Source organism: Capsicum annuum, chromosome 12 (assembly GCF_002878395.1).
Source record: "Capsicum annuum cultivar UCD-10X-F1 chromosome 12, UCD10Xv1.1, whole genome shotgun sequence".
Lineage (NCBI taxonomy): Eukaryota > Viridiplantae > Streptophyta > Magnoliopsida > Solanales > Solanaceae > Capsicum > Capsicum annuum.
The window spans coordinates 218,857,115-218,873,381 of record NC_061122.1 but is presented as its reverse complement, the minus strand read 5'-3'; positions in this window follow the sequence as shown (position 1 = coordinate 218,873,381).

Below are 16,267 nucleotides of genomic sequence, written 5' to 3'. Positions count from 1 at the left end.
GGATTCCATATAGCTCGTGGAATTATAGATTATAGGGTGTACCATTGTAAATCCCCATAAAGTTCTTAGCTTAAATCAGTCCTTTAGGTTTGTCAAAGGGTCCCAGACTTAGAATATTCTAGCTAAGTATTCAGACGTAGAGTCATTTTAGCCTTCAAAAGTTGGTGATCTTATTTCATGGCCTTTACATTCATTAAATGTGGATATTTAGGTTGATTCATGATCAAGAATGTTCATAGGTATTTCCGGACAAGTTTTGGATTTTTCAGACTTCATTTGAAACTTCTTTGGAATCCCAAAATAGTGGATCAATGCGATCTTGGTGCACTGCGTAGACTATCACATTTATGAATGTTTTCCCCAGCTCCCAGCGTCAATTTCCAGTGAGTCGATATGGACTCAACACGACACGTTGGCCATTATGTCAATGCCAATGACGTGGTGCGTCGTTCTGCGCGTCGATGGTAAAACTTTTAAGTCATTAAAAAACCACATCCTTAAGGATATTTAGGTCTTTTCCCTCAACCTTCAACCCCCAAAACACGAAATTAATCACTTTAGGGAGCAAATAAACTCATTCTTTCTCAAATTTGCTAAAGAATAAAACCCTAGAAGCTTCAATTTCAAATCAAGAGCTCAACATTCCACCATCAATTTTTAGAAATTCCATAACTAAGGAATGTTAAGTGTTTATCCAAGGGTTCCTTCCACCCTTGGAGTCCAAGAAACTCTTTTAAAGTTCGTGTAGAGTGATTTTATGATTTCCATTAGTTGAATTAAAGTGTATTCATGATTTTTTGCAGCTAATTGATATGTGTACTTTACCATGTGAATTCATGTTGAAACTCTTAGAATTAGGTAATTGGAATTGAATCACATTGCCTACATGTATGCAAGTGTCTGCTTGAATGCCCAAATGAATAAATGATGAATATGTAGTTAGTTTCCATGTCTCAAGAATTATGCCTTGGCTTTTAAGTTTGTGCTATCGAGTCCTAGGGGTATTTAATACCAGATAATTTAGTTTCTTCTCTAGAGCCATGGTCAGTCACAGAGTAGAATCAGTCAGGTCTCGATCAGTAGAATTCAGTCAGTTACAGAACTTAGGGAAACTCAGTGAACTTAGAATTAGTCCAGCTCAGTTCAGTAAAATTAGTTCAGTTCAGTTATACAGTACAATCAGTAATAGTTCAATCTAGCCTAATACAGTTTAGAATTCAGTCTAGAATCTATTCAGTTGGGAGTAGGATTCAGTACCGAATGAACCCAAGGATAGGGACTCACCTAACAGTAGAGGGGGTAATCCTTAATAGTTTTCCTTGTATTCCAAAACTACATAGCCAGCGTAGGTTGAGACATCAACCTACTAGTTGAGGGTTAATGAGGTGATCTACCTGCCAGTTGAGGGTACCACCATTCTCATTCAGAATACCTGCCAAATGAGGGTGACTCAACATTTGTCCTTACCCATGGCACGGTATTGACACCCTTCCAACTAAGGTAATAGGTTGGACCCTAAATCAGTTAAATAAGGGGTATGTCGATTAGATAATTACTTCCCACAGTATCAGTCTTAGAATATGACTCAGTTCAGTTCTACAGATTCAGGACTATTAGACATAGTCACTCAACTCAATACAGAACTCAGTATGGTTCCCCAGTATTCAGAATTGTCAGATACAATTATCTAGATAATCAGTAATACAGTATTTGGGAACACAGATATTAGTTATCAGTATTCAAATTCAGTATTCACTATTAGAATGATCTCAATTACAATCTATGTATTCCTGCATATACTCTTACTCAGTCATACTCATGTTATTCAGTTATTATTATGCATGCATATAAACCTATGCATTTCATCCTACCTCACTGAGCATATCGGTACATTCAAAGTACTAACGCATGCTTTTTTTTATTTCTGCTATGATATCTTATATCATAGGTTCAGACGTATGGGATCTAGAGCACTATTAGCAGTTCAGATTCTCAGCTTTCAGAGTAGAGATGAGACCTCATAGTTCGAGGACCTACTTATTGTTTATAGTAATTCAGTTTTATTTCAGTAGATGTAGTTAGTTGGGGGCTTGTCCCATCAACTCCACAGTTCATATAGTTAGAGGCTTTTCATACTAGAGTATTTTCAGACAATTGTTTAGTTTTTTAGTACTTATATTCAGTTTTGGTATTTTGATATTGCCTTCAGATTTATTTACAGATTGAAACCATATGGCATATGTTTTGCCTATTTCTGCAATCATTATAGTATTATTACACAGTTATTACAATAGGTACCAGTCATGGGTTAGCTTGTAGTCCTTCAGGATTATAAGTACCGTGTAGCAGGCTACGAGATGTTTTAGGAAAAGTTTCCCTTCTTTCAGTATTCATGTCATGGAGAGAGCATGAGCTCTAATTACACTCTCTTTCTAATTCTAGTTTCTCTTCCATTTACATAATATGCCTCCAAAGAGGACTCAGGGAAGAGAAACGGGAGACCAGTCAGCCCCTTAGGCCATCCGTCCAAATCCTTTGGGAGAGCATGTCTCCCATCCAGAGTTTAGAGTAGCCTTCACCACCCTAGCTTATTCTGTAGTAGCCCAGAATGAATGTCCAGCCGTGGTTCTGACCAACCCAGTGGCCAATACTGCTACTGCCAAGATTCGGGACTTCACCCAAATGAACCCTCCATCGTTTATCGGGTCTAAGATAGATGAGGACCCTCAGGAATTTCTTTATCAGGTGTAGAAGGTTATTAATATTATGGGGGTGACTGTTGTTGAGAGTGCTGAGTTGGTCGCATATCAGCTGCAGAATGTGGCTCACTCATGGTTTAAGAAGTGGAAGGCAGAGAGGGCCATAGATGCAAGGTCCATAGAGTGGGAGGAGTTTGTCACTGCTTTTCTGGATAGGTTCTTCCCACTAGAGTTGAGGGAAGTGAAGGTTCTAGAATTTATCAATCTAAAGCAGGGAAATATGATAGTGAAAGAATGTTCTCTCAAGTTTACTCAATTATCTATATATGCTCCTCATGTGGTGGCAGACAGCAGATCTCGAATGAGTAAGTTTGTGTCAGGGGTGTCTAGCAGTGTGGTCAAGGAGTGTAGGACTGCAATGCTTATTAAAGAGATGGACATATCTAGGCTCATGTTCCATGCTCAGCAGATAGAGAAGGATAAGAATAGGACGAAGGAGCGGGAGAACAAGTGAACGAAAATAGGTAGTTTTAACTTTGTGCAGCCTAAGTTAGAGGGTGGGAATCATTATCAGTTCTACCCAAAATCTTCAGTTCCAGCTCCGTCGTCAGCCAATGCTCCTGTGCCAAAATTTAGAGATGGAAATAGGGATATGGCACCAAGCCCTAAACCCTAAGGAAATGTTAGCAGTGCCCGAACCAATCCCCTTTGTCAGAAGTTTGGCAGAAACCACCAAGGTATCTATAGAGCAGACAGCGATGTGTGTTTCGAGTATGGAAAGCTAGGCTACCGAGTCAGAGATTATCCCCAGTCAGGTTCTCAGGGTCAGAATAACATCCCCCAGCTCAGTCCGATCGCTCGAATCAGCAGGGTACCGTTTCCAGTGCCACCAGTGGACAACGCCCAAATAGACTCTATGCTCTTCAGTTATGACAGGATAAGGAAAGTTCTCCTAATGTGGTCATTGGTACGTTATTATCATTTGCATGTTTATGCTTTACTATATCCATGAGCCTTTTTGTCCTTTGTTACTCCTTATATAGATGTTGACTTTGGAGTCAATCCCAAAATTCTAGTAGAGCCTTTCACAGTCTCTACCCTAGTGGGTAAATCTATCATAGCTCGACTGGTATACAGGAACTGTCCGATTATGGTATCTCAGAAAGTCACTTCAGCAGACTTAGTCTAACTAAAAATGACTGATTTTAATGTCATTCTCGGCATGGATTGGCTTCATTCCTACTATGCCTCAGTCAATTGCAGAAATAGAATTGTTTAGTTTCAGTTTCCAAATGAACCCGTCCTAGAGTGGAGGGGTAGTACTTCAGCACTTAGGGGTCAACTTGTTTTTTACCTACGAGATAGAAAAATAATAGCTAAGGGATGTGTCTACCATCTCGTTTGAGTCTAGGACTTTAGTTCAGCAGCCCCTACTCTTGAATTAGTGTCAGTAGCATGTGAATTCTCAAATGTGTTTCCCGAAGACCTTTCTAGAGTTCTTCCCGAAGACCTTCCTGGAGTTTCTTCCGAAAGGGAAACTGATTTTACAATCGATCTTCTCCCAGATACTCAGCCTATATCTATCCCTCCATATAGAATGGATCTAACAAAACTTAAAGAATTGAAAGAATAATTAAAGGATCTCCTAGATAAGGGATTCATCCAACCCAGTGTGTCCCCGTGAGGTGCACCAGTTTTATTCGTGTGTAAGAAAGATGGTTCTCTCAGAATATGTATTGACTATCGTCAGTTAAATAAAGTCACGATCAAGAACAAGTATCCACTTTGCAGAATTGATGAATTATTTGACCAGCTTCAGGGTGCTAGTTATTTCTGCAAGATAGACCTCACATCAGGATATCGTTAGCTCAGAGTCTGGGAATATGACATCTTGAAGACAACTTTCAGAACTTGATATGGTCACTTCGAATTCTTAGTCATTTCCTTTGGTCTTACCAATGCCCCAGTAGCTTTCATGGACTTGACAAACCGTGTGTTCAAGCAGTACGTAGATATGTTTGTCATAGTCTTCATCGATGACATTCTTGTTTACTCCCATAGTGAACACGATCATGTAGACTATCTCAGAATAGTATTACTGACTCTTAAAAATCATCAGCTATTAACCAAATTCAGTAAGTGTGAATTTTGGCTAAGGTCAATAGCCTTCCTTGGCCATATAATTTCCGATGATGGCATTAGAGTTGATCCCCAAAAGACTGAGGCAGTGAGAAACTGGCCCAGGCCCATCTCTCTGTTAGATATCATGAGTTTATTGGGTTTTGCCAGCTATTACCAATAGTTCGTTAAGGGATTTTCATCTATTCCACCCCCTATGTCCAGATTGACTCAGAAAAAAGTTAAATTTTAGATGCCAGATTCTTATGAAAAAAGTTTTCAAGAGTTGAAGACTCGACTCACTACAACTCTAGTTTTGACCTGACCAGATGGTTTAGGTGGCTTTGTTATGTATTGTGATGCCTCTAGAGTTGGCTTAGGGTGTGTTCTGATGTAGAGAGGTAAGATTATAGCCTATTCCTCTAGGCAGCTTAAACCCCATGAGAAGAACTATCCTACTCATGATCTTGAGTTAACAACAGTAGTTTTTGCCTTAAAGATTTGGAGAAACTATTTGTATGGGGTGTACATTGATGTGTTCACTGATCATAAGAGCCTATAGTATGTGTTCTCTCAGAAATATTTAAACCTCCATCAGAGAAGGTGGTTGGAGTTGTTGAAAGACTACGACATGAGTGTCATGTATCATCCGGGTAAGGCTAATGTAGTGGCTGACGCTCTAAATGGAATGTCTATGGGTAGTGTTGCACATGTGGAGGATAGTAAGAAGAAATTTATCTCAAGAAGTTCATCAGTTAGCCGGCTAGGTGTCCGCTTATTCGATTCAGCATAAGGTAGTGTATGGGTGAAGAGTAGTTCAGAATCATCCTTAATTTTTTAGGTAAATAAAAAGCAGGATAGGAATCCCAGTTTAGTCAAGTCGAAGGATTCATTCAGAGATTAGAAAGTAAAGGTTTTCTCCCAAGGGGGAGATAGTGTTTTGCATTATTAGGGTCAAATATGAGTGCCAGGAATGGATGACTTGAGGCAGCCAATTCTTGCAAAAGCGCATGGTGCGTGCTACTCTATTCATCCAGGGGGAACCAAGATGTACCGTGATTTGTGGGAGATCTGTTAGTGGAGTGGGATGGAGAGAAATATTGTAGAGTTTTTGGCTAAGTGCTCAACATGTCAGCAGGTTAAAATTGAGCATCAAAAGCCTAGTGGGTCCAAGAAGGAGTTCAGCATTCCACGTGGAAATGGGAAAAAGTGAACATAGACTTTTTGATGGGTTTACCTCGTACTCATTATCAGAATACTTCAGTTTGGGTCATTGTAGATAGGATGACCAAATCAGCTTATTTCTTTCCAGTCCATACCTCTTACTCAGTCTAAGATTATGCCAAACTCTATATCTGGGAGTTGGTTAGATTGCATGGTGTTTCATTATCCATTATCTCAAATAGAGGTACCCAGTTCACCTCTCATTTTTAGAAAGCATTCCAAAATGTTCTTGGTACCCGAGTTCACCTTAGTACAACTTTTCATCCTCATGGTCAAGCAGAAAGGACTATTTAGACTTTAGAAGATATGCTGCGAGCATGTGCGATAGACTTTAAAGGTAGTTGGGATGACTGTTTGCCTTTGATTGAGTTTGCATATAACAACAGCTATCACTTCAGTATTCAGATGGCACCGTTTGAGGCACTTTATGGGAGAAGGTGTAGATCTCCCATTGATTGTGAAGGTGTAGATCTCCCATTGATTGTTTTGAAGTGGGTGAGGCTGTAGTGGTGGGGCCTGACTTGGTATTTGATACCTTAGATAAAGTCCAGTTGATCAAGAAAAGACTTAAGACAGGTCAGAGCCGGCAAAATAGTACGCAAATGTACACAGAAATGATCTCAAATTCGAGATTGATGATTATGTGTACTTGAAAATCTCTCCTATGAAAGGGGTAAAGAGATTTGGTAAGAAGGGGAAACTCAGTCCCTGATATGTCTGTCTTTACTGAATTCTTAGCCATTTTGGAAAGGTAGCTTCCGAGGTTGAGTTGCCTTTAGATCTATCTCCAGTCCATCCAGTGTTTCACGTCGTCATGCTAAAGAAATGCATAGGTTACCCATCATTCATAATCCCCATAGAGGGCATAGATGTTTAGAACAGACCCTCTTACTAAGAGATTCTAGTCGAAGTCTTTAATTATCAGATCATAGACTGAGGAACAAACAAGTCCCTCTAGTCAAAGTTCTATAGCAAAATCAGTATGTTGAGAGAGTTACTTAGGAAGTAGAAGCAGATATGTGGACTAAGTATCCTCACCTCTTATCAGGAACCTCAGATTCAGCTCAAGGTAATAGTTTTCTTTAAGCTTATTCAGATTCATGTTCAGATTTCAGTTACAAACATGGTATCAGTTACCATTGCATGTTCAGTCTTATATTCATGAGTCAGTTCAGTCATGTATTCATGCATCAAATATTCATGTCCAGTATGATAAACTCAGCTTATTAGTAATCCCAATCATGTATTCATGAATCATGTTCAGCTATGTGCTCATGCATCAAATATGCATTTTCAGCATGATAATTTAGTGTATCAGTGATCTCGGTCATGAAACCATGCTTCAGTTGTGCATGACCAGTGTCTAAGTCTGTTCCCTCTAGATTCTCAGTTTCAGCAGTCTCATTCGAGAATGAATGTCCCCAAGGGGGAGATAATGTAAAACCCTGTAAAGTTCTTAGCTTAAATCAGTCCTTTAGGATTGTCAAGGGGTCCCAGACTTAGAATATTCTAGCTAAGTAATGAGACTTACAGTCATTTTAGCCTTCAAAATTTGGCGATCTTATTTCATGGCCTTTATGTTCATTAAATGTGGATATTTAGGTTGATTCATGATCAAGAATGCCCATAGGTGTTTCATGATCAAGATTGTTCATTAAATGTGTAGACTATCACATTGATCCACTATTTTATGGATCAACGCGATCTTGGTACTCTGTGTAGACTATCGCACTGATGAATGTTTTTCCCTGCTCCCAGCGTCAATTTCTAGTGAGTCGAGGTGGACTCGACGTGACGCGTTGGCCATCGCATCGATGCCAATAACGTAGTGCGTCGGTATGTACGTCGATGGTACAGTTTTTTAGTTATTAAAAGACCACATCCTTGGGGGTATTTAGGTCTTTTTCCCTCAACCTTCAGCCACCAAAACACAAAATTAATCACTTTAGGGAGCAAACAAACTCATTCTTTCTCAAATTTTCTCAAGAACAAAACCCTAGAAGCTTCAATTTCAAATCAAGAGCTCAAGATTCCACCATCAATTTTTAGAAATTCCTTAACTAAGGTATATGAAGTGTTCATCCAAGGGTTCCTTCCACTCTTGGATTCCAAGAAACTCTTTTAAAGTTCATGTAGAGTGATTTTATGATTTCCATCAGTTGAATTAAAGTGTATTCATGATTTGTAGCAAGATTCATGTAGAGTTAATTACTCTTAGAATTAGGTAATTGGAATTGAATCACATTGCCTACATGTTGTTTTAGCATTACGTGCATATATTATAACCCACAAGAGTTTGATGAATTGTCTATGTGAGTTGAATAGTAAAATTACATCATGTTTAGATGTATGCAACTGTTTGCTTGAATGCCCAAATGAATGAATGATGACTAAGTAGTTAGTTACCATGTCTCAAGAATTATGCCATGTCTTTTAAGTTTGTGCGATCGAGTCCTGGGGGTATCTAATACCCGATAATTTAGCTATTTGCCTAGAACTATGGTCAATCACAGAGTAGAATCAGTCAGGTCTCGATCAGTAGAATTCAGTCAATTACAGAACTTAGGAAAACTCAATGAACTTAGAATCAGTTCAGTTTAGTTATATAGTACAATCAATAACAGTTCAGTCTAGCCTAGTACAATTTAGAATTCAGTCCAGCGTCTATTCAGTTGGAAGTAAGATTCAGCACCGAGTGAACCCAAGGATTAGGACTCGCCTACCAATAGAGGGTGTAATTCTTAGAAGTAGTCTTTGCATTCAAGAACTACGTAGCCACCGTAGGTTGATACATCAACCTACCAATTAAGGGTGGGTACCACCATTCTCATTTAGAGTACCTTCCAGATAAAGGTGACTCAACACTTGTCCTTACCCATGGCACGGTATTGACACCTTTCTAACTGGGGTTATAGGTTGGACCCCAAATTATATAGAGAAGGGACATGTCGGTTAGATGATTACTTCCCATAGTCTCAGTTCAGTCTCAGTCATAGAATAGAACTCAGTTCAGTTCTACAGATTCAGGACTATCAGACATAGTCACTCAGCTCAGTACGAAACTCAGTATGGTTCTCCAGTATTTAGAATAGATACAGTCATCTAGATAATTAGTAATATAGTATTTGTGAACTCAAATATCAGTTATCAATATTCAGATTTAGTACTCAGTATTAGCATGATCTCAGTTATAGTCTATGTATTCATGTATGTAATCTTACTAAGTCATACTCATGTTATTCAGTTATTATTGTGCATGCATGTGAACCCATGCATTTCAGCCTACCTCACTGAGCATACCAGTACATTCAAAGTACTGACGCATATTTTTTTTCTTTGCACAATAATGTCTTATATCATAGGTTCAGACGCATGGGCTCCAAAGCACCCTTAGCAGTTTAGATTCTTGGCTTTTTGAGTAGTGGTGAGTCTTCATAGTTAGAGGACCTACTTATTATTTATATTACTTCATTTTTATTTCAATTGATGGAGTTAGATGGGGGATTGTCCCATCAACTCCATAGTTCAGGCAGTTAGAGGATTTTCATACTAGAGTATTTTCATGCAGTTGTTTAGTTTTTCAGTATTTCTATTTAGTTTTGGTATTTTGATATTGCCTTCAGATTTATTTACATATTAGAACCTTATGGCATATGTTCCGCCTATTTCCGCAATAATTATAGTATTTATTACACAGTTATTATAGCAGGTACCAGTCATGGGTTAGCTTGTGGTCCTTTAGGATTATGAGCACCGTGTAGCTCCGGGGTACAGACTTGGAGCGTTACAACCATATAGCTCAGAAGAATGACAAAGAGTGAGTCAAGGTTTTCAAGAACTGTTCTGAAATTATTAAATATGCCTATGTATTTTATTTACATAATATTCAGTGTTATTACGATATGATCTCATCTATTTTTGTATAAAACATGTTATTTTGAGTTGTTTCCATACCAGTACATCTGTATTGACCCCCCCATATTTCAGGATCTGAGACATAGTACTAGGGTTTCATTCAACAGTAGATTCGTGCGTTAGAAATTGCAGTTAGAGAGCCTTCTCTATTCCGAAAGGCCTGGTGATTAAACTTCGTTATTTCTTTTGTTTTACGGTCTGACTGGGTTCCCTATCCCAATCTTTAGATAGATGTTGACCTTCACAGTGTTAGAGATTTTGCAGATCCGTGACTAATATTTTGTTGAATATTGTGAACTCAAGTTTCATATTATTCCACTGAACTAAGTTATTTGACCATGTTACTATCTTTATTATCTATTTCCATATTTATTCAAGTATATAAATGTTGTGCATGATTTCCAGAAAGAAAGGGGCACTCGGGCCTTCATGGTTTGGGATTTTTGTTACATCCAGGGCCTCAGTTTAGGTTGTGACATTATGTTAGAAGTCACCTTGAAGAAACAAGTGTGACCATCCCTCGGCCTCTAATTTTGTTAACAAGACTCCCATATCAGGACCCCCAAAACTACTAACAACTCATCATCTAGTCAACTTGCACTACTAAAAGTGCAGAACATGATCAGTAGGAGAGCCAAGATTTGTAGGTGAGTCATAAAGCTAAAAATCTAGATTTAGCTCAACAGGAGCATCAAGAGGTGACTCAGAATCAGAGGAATTAGAAGAAAAGTTTTGTTGGCCTGTTTCATGGAATGAGAGGAGGATTTTGGTGGAGTGGACTTGAAAGAGAAGGAATACTTTGAGGAAGGAGTGGTCTTTAACTTACGAAAGGAAGAGGGTTTTAGAATAGTGCATTTCACAATTTTCCCTTTGTGCACAAAGCAAAGCAATACATCCTAAGAGGAAGATGGGGGAGGAGGAGCAGGTCTAGCCACACGTTTTCTCTTGCTAGCTCAAAGATCTTTAGCTAGAGATACCTCTTCCTATTTGTTTACTAGCGAGCGTGAGGAGTTCTAATACATGGCACCAAAGGACAAGGCTCAGAAAGGTCATGGTCCTAAATAATAATGGGAAAGGATAAATGTTTTCTCTTTGATTAAGATCGTGATTTTCTGGGAATTAATTTTGCAATTGGAATATCATCGGCGTTAATGATTTGGAGAGGAACAGGAGTTGATGAAGTGGGATTAGGAGAGAACTGAGGATTGGAGAACAATTGAGAAAAAAGGTTTTTAAAATTTTTTCAGACGATGAAATCAGATAATTTAATTGAAATGGTAGGTGGAATGAGAGGTGTTGTGTTGGCAGTGGGATAAAGAATGATAGCTATGGAAGGAGAGACAAAGAAGTTAGATGATGGAATAGAAAAAGAGGATACCATGGTTAAGAAAGAACACGAAGTTGTTCTTGCTTATGGAATGGTGAATGAGTATGGAAAGAAGGGGAAAGGAACGAATATAAGAAGGGGAAATAAAGTTGAAACGTAAATGGAATGTATTTGCTATGTAGCAGTGATAATGATAAAGAGTTACAGTGGTGATGGGATTATTGTGGCAGCTTTTTAAAAAAGTTGGACTCTTGGGGTTTTGGTGGTTTAGAAAAATTAAAGGACCAGAAGCGCAGACCTGTTTCTTTTTATACATTTTAAGGTAAACTAGTAATCATACCTGAACTCTTGAAAATCATGAATAAAATTGCTTAAGTATTCCAGCATCACTGTAAAAACTAAATACATGAAAGTAGGTCACTCAAAATTTTGGAATTAGGACACACAACTAAATGTGCAAGACTGGATTAATCAACAAGAACACATGAACACATCAACTTTTCTAGTCAATCATTGAGGGAGATTTATGCAATCTTAATCATCACCAAGGCTAACCTATTGTTTTCAAAGTTTTTCCTACTTAATACCTTAGTGAATATATCAGCAATTTGATCTTCAGTAGAATAAAACATGATTGATATAAGACCTTTTTCAACATTATTTCTAAGAAAGTGATGTCTACTATCAATATGTTTAGTTCTTTTACATTGTATAGGATTCTTTGCAATATTAAAGCACTTGTATTATCACCAAAGATAAGAACACATCCGACATCCACATGAAAATCCATGAGTTGTTGTTTAATCTACAACAACTGAGCATAACAAGATCTAGCAGCAACATACTCAGCCTCAGCGGTAGATAGAGCTACTGAGTTTTGTTTCTTAGTGGGCCAGGTAATTAAACATGATCCAAGGAAGTGTTCCATGCCTATGGTGCTTTTCCTGTCCACCAAATAGCCTGCATAGTCAGCATCAGAATAACCCACCAAATTAAAATTACTATCTTTAGGATACCATAGGCCAAGATCACTTGTTATTTTGAGATGTCGAAAGATTCTCTTCAGAAATTTCAAATGAGATTCTTTAGGATTTGCTTGGAACCTTGCACATAATCCCAAAATGAACACAATATCCGATCTGCTTGTCATGAGATAAATTAATGATCTTATCATCCCTCTATATAGTTTTTGCACCACATCAGGACCTGTTTCTTCCATATCTAGCTTTGTGGCAGTGGCTATTGTCGTGTTGTCTCTTTTGCTTCTTCCATGAAAAATATTATAAGAAGTTCCTTGACAAACTGTTGTTGATGGATCATGGTTCCAGAGGCTGTTTGTTTGATTTGCAATCCTAAGAAAAAATTTAGCTCCCCCATCATACTCATCTAAAATTCATAACTCATGAGTTTTGCAAAGTTATGTGTCATGTTCATGTTTGTGGAGCCAAAGATAATATCATAAACATATACCTGCCCCACCAACAAATCTTTTCCATTAGTTTTTAAGAAAAAAGTGTTGTCAATTTTACATCTAATATGACCATGCTCCAAAAGCAATTTTGATAATCTTTTATACCAAGCTCTTGGAGCTTGTTTCAGTCTATACAAAGCTTTATCAAGCCTGTACACATAATCAGGAAACTCCTTACTTTCAAATTCTGGTGGTTGTTTAACATACACATTTTCTTTGAAATTCCATTCAAAAAAGCACTCTTAACATCGATTTGATAGAGAATGAATTCCATATAAGCAGTAAAAGCTACAAGAAGCTTTATTGCTTTAATTCTAGCTACAGGAGCAAAGGTCTCAACAAAATTTATGCCTTCTTCTTGATTGTATCCTCGGACTACCAATCTTGCCTTGTTCTTTGTAAATGCTCCATGTTTATCAACCTTGTTTCTATACACCCACTTAGTTCCAATCATTGTCATGTCTTTTAGAGAAGGAACTAAGTGGTACACCTTGCTTCTTTCAAAATGATTTAACTCCTCTTGCATGGCTATGATCCAATGAGTATCAAAAAGTGCTTCATTTACCTTCTTTGGTTCAACTTCTGATAGAAATGCTTTGAAATCACACATTCTCCTCAACCCAGACCTTGTAGTGATCCTAAAAGTAAGATCGGTGAGCATATTTTCAATAGGATGAGATCCTAGATACTTGTATCCTTTGGAACTAATCCTTGTGAGCCACTAGGATTACTGTAATTGTTTTGAGCTGAAGTATTGGGTGAATCAGTCCCCCCTATCAGTATACCTCTAGAGTCAGTTCCCCCTATCGAGGAGCCTCCATATTTGGTACCTTCAGTTGATGGACCATATTAAGCAACCTGTTCCTCAGAATCACTTTCTTCCTGCAAGTTAGTCTTAGCACAGGATTCATGAAATACTATATGCACAGGTTTTTCAACACAATTTGTTCTGTTATTTAGAACTCTATAAGCTTTACTATGATGTTAATATCCTAGGAAGATTCCCTTATCACTTTTAGCATCAAATTTTTTCAATTATTATGTGAAACTTTTACAACCAAATGTTCTAAAATGAGAAATATTTGGTTTTCTTCCTTTTAGTAACTCATAGGGAGTCTTCTCTAGAATAGGTTTGATCATGCATCTATTTATGATAGATGCAACAGTACTGATTGCCTTAGCCCAAAGGTTTTTTGCAAGATTTCCGACAAGCATCATTGTTCTGGCCATATCTTCCAGGGCCCTATTTTTCCTTTATACTACTCCATTTTTGTAAGGTGTACTGGGAGCATAAAAATTGTTATCTATACCATTTGCAGCATAGAATTCTAAAAACTTGGCATTCTCAAATTTTGTACCATAGTCGGATCTTTTTGAAATTAGGGAAATGCCCAGTTTCTTTTCAATTTTCTTGATGATATAGAAAAGACATCAGAGGCATCTTCTTTGGAAGATAGAAACAATGTCCAGATAAATCTGGAATAATCATCAATAATCACAAAAATATACCTTTTCTATATCTGCTTTGAAGTCTCGTTGGTCCACACAAATCCATATGGATCAGTTTAAGGCACTTATTTGTGCTGACATGGTTCTTTGACTTGAAAGAAGACTTTAAATGCTTCCCCTTACACAGGCACTACAAATCTTTTCTTCCTTGAATTTGGTTTTAGGCAAACCCAATTCCATATCTTTAAAAGAAGTTTGTTTAATTATTTCAGACTTACATGCCCAAGTCTCCCGTGTCAAAGGAGGGGATCATTTTCTATAGCACTCAAACAGGTCAGCTTTGTTCCTGGTATTGTCATTATATCAACTTTGTACATATTCCTATATCTTCTTGCAATGAGCACAACCTCCTTGGTGTCCATCCTTTTGACTTTGACTCCTGCAGAAGTAAAAATGACTTTGCTACCTTTATCACACAGTTATGATATGCTAAGTAGGTTGTGCTTTAATCTCTCCACAAGGTAGACATCCTTCAATGCCCTTGATTTAGATATTCCAATCTTTCCAACTCCAGTAATGATTCCCTTTTTGCCATCACCAAATAAAACTCCACCCCTACTTATTTTGGAGAGTGAAAGGAATTTTTCTTATCACCAGTCATGTGTCTTGTGCAAGCACTAATCAAGTACCAATGTTTTTTTCTTCCTTTCACTCCCATCTGTAAAAGTAAGTCAGGGGTTAGATTTAGGAACCCAGACAAGATTGGGTCCTTTTTATGAGTAAATAGAAGAATCAGATTTCTTTTAGTCCATGAAGGCGAAATGTTACAGAACCTATTTCTTTGCACAGGTTTGGTTTTCCTTTTATTGATCTGAGCCAGTTTATTTGCCAGATTTATACTTCTAGATCTGCTTTTTATAGCAACTAGACATTCAGTAGTTGGATACCCAGTATTACTACAAATATATCCCAAATCTTGAGTAGCATCAAGGCTTTTGTAAAAATCTAGCCCAACTTTTTCACTGTGACTTCTCTCACTCAGTTTATGGACAATTCTAAAGGAATTTATCCATCTGTTTGCTATTTCAAGATCAATTTTAGTTTAGTGATTTCATGGCTCAATTTGCTCATCATTTCTTTTTGCATCACTATACACCTATTTGTACTTGATTAACTGAACTTCAGCACTTTCCTGTTCTTTAATTTTACCCTTTTTTCCTTTTTCAATAAGTGCCAAGTTTAGGACTTCAGTTTTGAGGGTAACATTCGCAGAATCAAGTTGTACAACCTGTTCCATATGAGTGTTGTTTTAATTTTTAACAGTATTGTTGCAAGCTTCTAAATCAATGAAAACAAATTTAAGGCTTGCAAGGCTGTTTAACAACTCATCCCTATCAAAAGTCAATTCTTGTAAATCATCAATTAAAGCACTCATCAAGGTCACAAGTTTTTCTTTACAAAATAAGTTCAATTTTTCTTTAAGCTAAAGAATATTTACCTCAGAAGTACTATCTTCTTCTTCCAAGTCTGAATCTCCAACAACCATGAGTGGAGTTTCATCAATTTTTTCATCTTATGACTCATCTGAATCAGATCCCTAAGTGGCTACCATAGCATATTCTTCCTTCTCCCTCTTCTTGACCTTGTCTTTTAATTCTTTTTTAGCTCTTTCCTTTCTCCATTCTATTTTCCAGACAGGACAGTCTCTGATCTGATGATCAGTCTTACCACACTTGTAGCATCCATTAAGGTTGTCATTAGAACTTTTCTTTCTGCCTGTTTCTTTTTTCTTTTATAAAAATTTGCTGAATTTGTTAGTTATGAAGGCAGCTTGTTCTTGTTCAACTTCTTCATTACTGTCTGATGCCTTCAAAGAAAAGGTTTTCTCAAGAGCTGCCACTTCTTTCTTGATTCCATCAATCTGTATCTCATAATTCTTAAGATTTCCTACTAATTCATCTAGTGTCATTTAAGTATGATCCTTTGCCTCCATAATGGTAATGACCTTGACATCCCATTTAGACTTTGTCAATATCCTTAACACCTTTTCAACTTGTTCCTAAA